The 5,068-nt window shown below is 57.1% G+C and overlaps 1 long non-coding RNA gene across 1 annotated transcript; it reads left to right on the top strand.

The window, feature by feature from the left end:
* Positions 1-1,546: 1,546 nt before the first annotated feature.
* Positions 1,547-2,375, top strand: LOC136792873 (uncharacterized). Its single transcript, XR_010837427.1, has 3 exons — positions 1,547-1,613; positions 1,868-1,985; positions 2,123-2,375. It is a non-coding gene; the product is annotated as an uncharacterized lncRNA (long non-coding RNA).
* The last annotated feature ends 2,693 nt before the right edge of the window (positions 2,376-5,068 follow it).

Here is a 5,068-nt window from a genome sequence, read left to right as displayed (position 1 = left end):
GTGCCGGCTGCACACGGCCTCCCCAGGTTTTTATGCCTGTACAAGTTGGGGATAAGTATTTCCATCCTGATTCAGGACTTCTGATGTCACCCTTCACGTTGCTAATTAAGAACCCACTAGTTACACAGAGGAAAACCCTATCAGGACACTTGCTCCAGTGGTAAACAATTCTGAAGTTGGTCAGAGGTGGGGAATCAGCTCCCAGGCAGCCAGCAGCCCCTCCGCAAGGCGCGTCCTCATTGCAAAGCTGGGGGACCGGGCCGAGGCGTCCCTGAGTAAATGTGAGCTGACTCCCAGGCCAGCTGCTGCTGAACTGTTCCCACCCTTCCCAGCTAAAACACCTGAATGTGCGCAAGGACTTGAAAGCCTAGAGGAAGGGCCTTGGAGCCACACCAGAGACAGCACGCAGGCCGAGTTGGTGCCTGCAGGCCAGGCAGGATGGTCGTAACCCCGGGCGCACTTCTGGAAACTTTCCATCTCCCTGCCTGACGTACCCCTCCTGTTCCGGCCCCCACTGCTTTTTTCCTTCCTCACCTCTGCCCGGTGTGAAATTCCAGTGGCAGGTATGGGTGACACATCCTCTTCTTTAGCAGGCAGCAAACTGGCAACTCCTGCAGAAAGTCCAGCAGAGCCCCACTCGCACCGGGCCACGCACAGAGCCGTGAGCCCTACTCCCTCCCACCAGCCCAGCCCCGAGACTGCTGACGGGGCAGAGAATATGGCGTCAGGCACAGCTGCAGGGGCTCTTGCTGTCTGGAGCGGTGTTTATATTGACCTCAGCCCAGGCACACCTGGGGAGGGCTGGCCGGCCCGATCAGGCTGCCCAGGTCAGCCAATCCTCACCCATCAGGGGCTCAGAGTTGCAGAAAATGGGCCTTGCTGAACTGGCCAGGTCCAAGGAACAGGTGTGGTTTCCTGAGGGTCAGGATAGACACGGGGCTGCAACTCTGCTTGTTTTCTCAACATTTTGTCTGGTTCATGAGTGGGAGACAACTTCAAGAAGACCCTCTCCTAATGAGAAGAAGCCAGGAGTAAGGGAGAGGAGGGGTGGTGGGTGGAGACAGAGGCCTGGTGCCTCAGCTGCAGTGGAAGCCTCTGGAAAACCCAGTGGAAGGAGGCCACACAGAGTGAAGCCCAAGCAGACCTGTCAGAGCTGCTGTTTGTTAGTTCAGGTCCTGCTCTGAGGTGCTTTGTGTCAGCTCTGACCAACAGGTGGGCTGGGGGTGCTCTGCAATGAGGGCTACTTGCACGGTTCCTGTGTGCCCAGCCTTTCTGGGTGCCTGCCCAGGTGACCTCCATACCCTGGGAGGGGCCTGACCACGAGAGCCCCGGAGGCTGCTGGGTACCTGCCCAGGTGAGCTCCATATCCTGGGAGGGGCCTGACCACGAGAGCCCCGGGGGCTGCTGGGTACCTGCTCAGGTGAGCACCATATCCTGGGAGGGGCCTGGCCACGAGAGCCCCGTGTGCTGGGAGGGGTGTGTGTGTATGAGCGTCCTCTCTGTGCAGCCGGCACAGAGTTGCTTAGCAACTTCCCTGTGGGCAGCGCTGGGATGAAATGAGAACCAGGAGATGCCACGGACCCCCTGAACCCCCGTCCATCCCGAGTGATGAGGTCAGTAGGTGGGTGCTGGCCACTGTGCTGCGTGAGGGAGACCCCACAGGTACCTCTTGTGCCTTCCACCTGACACCACGGAGGCCTCCTCAGGACAGAGCAGACAGCCTGCCTGGGGCAGGTGGGAGCTCCTGGTGACCCTGCAGGGGACACGAGAGGGACGGACCAGGCAGGAGGGGGTGGCAGCCCAGGCAGAGCCATGGGGCTCGGGGCCGAGGGGCCTTTCCGGGTCTGAGCTGAGGGTGGACGTGCAGGTGGTGAGTGTGATCCAGGAAAGCTACCCTGGTGACGTGAGGCTGAACCTGCTTCAGAGTGACAAGCCTTCCGGATGATCCCAGAACAGGACAGTGAGACGGATCCTGTTAGAAGAAGGTGAGTGAGTGCCCCCAGGAGGCGGCCCTGTGAGCTGGCCCCGGGAGGGGGTGAAGGGAACAGGCGTGGAAGCTGCGGGGAGTGGGCAGTCCCCCTGGGTGGGCGATGGGTGCAGACCCTACTCCGTGGTCCCACAGCCGTGCTTCCGGCTGGATTATTTGGCTTCTTGGAGCCTCAGCTTCCTGGTCTGCTCCTGGGGTGATGATGCTGAGTGAGACTCTCCGACGCTTCTTCACTGTCTGCCCCTCAAGCCTGTGAGAAACGGAATATTTCTTGCCATCTCAGTAAACAAAGGATGTCACAGCCATCAGCACCTGCAGCCCTCCAGTGTGAGGGGAATTCAGGATATGTAAATACAGAATGCAGGCCCCAGAGAGCGGAGGTGCATATCAAAGGAAGGAATTCGTGAGCCTGACTCCAGCATCTTCGCATACAAAGGAAAGCGCTGCATTCCTCACCTTGGAGAGCAGGTTCTCCTTAGCTGACAATCACCTTTTCACGTCCCCCATCACCTGCGCCAGCCCCCCGCCCTGTCCCCTCCCCCCGGTGCTTTAGCTCAGGGAGGAAGGGGCGCACAGGGCCTCGGCTGAACAAGAGGCCTGGGAGCCTCGGGAGGAACTTTCGCCGCTTTCCCCGCCGTCGGGAGGAGGGTCGCTGACGCTGCGGCCGGACCCTGCGCCTCCCTCGCCCCGTGTCCCCTCAGGACGCTCAGGCCGCCCTCTCCCCACGCCCCCCCGGGCCCCGCGAGCCAGGCCGAGGGCAGGGCCGAGAGGAGGGGCCGAAGTTCCCCGGGACCAGACCCCGAGGCCGCTCGTTCTGCACAGCAGCGGCGGGTGGCCGCGAAGCCCTTCCCCTCAGAAGCTGCTCTTGCGCGGCCGCCCGGCACCGGACCCACTTACCCGGCCCGCCGTCCCCACGACTGTCGCGGCTTCGGCCGCCGGGGCCCCTCCGCAGCCGGCAGCGTCAGTGAGGCCACCCTCCCCTCGGGCGCCAGGGCAGCTCCGTGACGGCGGAGGGAAGAGACCCCGAGCCGGGAGCTCCAGCTCTGAGGAAACGCGGGCTCCGTTCTGGGCGCAGTGGGTGGGGCCGTTCTGCCCCGAGGCATCCTGGGAGGGAGCGGGGCGCCGGGGGAGGAGCCGCCAGCAGCTCAGGGCCCCGTCGGGGGTCCTGGAGGGGCGGCCCGGCCTGAGGGCCCCGCCCACTGTGGCCGCAGCGCAGGCCTTTTTCCTGGAATCCCACACAAAAAGTCAGAAAGATACACACGGTCTACAGTGAATGTTCACAAATGGTGGTTGCTGCTGTGCTTACTATCCTATTAAACGTGTGAAATCCATAACACACTTGAAGTTCAAAATTAAATACGATTTTATTTATTTACTTATTTATTTTTTGCGATACGCAGGCCTCTCACTGCTGTGGCCTCTGCCATTGCGGAGCACAGGCTCCGGATGCGCAGGCTCAGCGGCCATGGCTCAGGGGCCCAGCCACTCCGCGACATGCGGGATCCTCCTGGACCGGGGCACGAACCCGTGTCCCCTGCATCGGCAGGCGGACTCTCAACCACTGCGCCACCAGGGAAGCCTCTAAATACGAATTTTCACCTTTCTAATTGTCTCTCTGCTATTCACAATTGTCGTTAATGAATCAGAGACTGTGGCATCACTAGTTAAAAATGAGCTTGTTAAAAAAATAGAACTCAGGCCCACCGGACCTACTGAATCACAATCTGCAATTTTACAGTCTCTCCAGTGTACCTGTGGACCCATGAATAGTTGTAAGGTACATTTCTACCTCGACATGTCTTTTCTGTCTGAGAAATACACACATCTTATCCAGTTTGATATAAATAAAACACTCAAAAATGCATATGCCTGTGTTGAAACCATCATTTTATTATTTCTTTTCCAGATAAGTATAGTCTCTATACTGGTTTTGTGGATCACATGCCATACTCTTTTTTTGTAGTTAGAAATAGAGAAAGTTACTTTGTAAAAAAAAAAAAAAAAAAAAATATATATATATATATATATATATATATATATATATATTAGTGGATGATTGAAGACACTCTTCTAAATTAAAACCAGTTCTCTTAATTTGCTCTTTTCTTCTTGGGTCATATTATGAACTCTTCCCGTGGCCACATGGCATGTGTACTTTTAATTTCAGGGACTGCTGACATTCCAGGATGTGCCCATAGATTTATCTCAAGAGGACTGGGAATGCCTGGACCAAGATCAATGGGAGTTGTACAGGGATGTGATGTGAGAAAAGTATAGGAACCTGCTTTCCTTGGGTGAGGATAACTTCCTTCCAGAATTCCTTATCCACCCACAGGGTTTAGAGGCCTTCATTTGTAGAATGTCTCCTGGAGTGTTCTGCTTCCTACAATAGGGTTTCAGATTGCAACGATTCAGGAAATATTGGGAGTTTGTGGGTATAATTTATGTTATTCTTTGAAAATTGCAGCCTTCTTTATAATATACTTTGTAACTGCTTGGGATGTGTCTATATGAACAGTGTACTATATGCTTCTGTTATAGTCCTTACAATATTTTATTCTCTTATTATCTGTAACAATCTTCCATGGATTCTTTGGGCTTAAGGTGTATTAAAAGGGAGACGGCGATTCTGGGACTTCCCTGGTGATGCAGTGGTTAAGACTGCGCCTGCCAATTCAGGGGACACCCCCCACACGTGTCCGTACCCCGAACTCGAGCCTCAGCCTCACCGGGGGCCTAACCCTAACCCTAGCTCTGGCCCTTCGCCGGGCCGCCAGGCCTGAAGCCTGAGGCCTAGCCTCACGGCATGCCGCGCCCTACGCCGCACACGCCCCCCCACACGTGTCCGTACCCCGACCTCGAGCCTCAGCCTCACCGGGGGCCTAACCCTAACCCTAGCTCCGGCCCTTCGCCGGGCCTCCAGGCCTGAAGCCTGAGGCCTAGCCTCACGGCATGCCGCGCCCTACGCCGCACACGCCCCCCCACACGTGTCCGTACCCCGAACTCGAGCCTCAGCCTCACCGGGGGCCTAACCCTAACCCTAGCTCCGGCCTTTCGCCGGGCCGCCAGGCCTGAAGCCTG

The sequence above is a fragment of the Kogia breviceps genome, chromosome 17 (genome assembly GCF_026419965.1).
Source record: "Kogia breviceps isolate mKogBre1 chromosome 17, mKogBre1 haplotype 1, whole genome shotgun sequence".
In the NCBI taxonomy this organism is placed as follows: Eukaryota; Metazoa; Chordata; class Mammalia; order Artiodactyla; family Physeteridae; genus Kogia; species Kogia breviceps.
The sequence above is the reverse complement of the archived record's forward strand: the minus strand, read 5'-3'. Positions and strand labels throughout refer to the sequence as shown.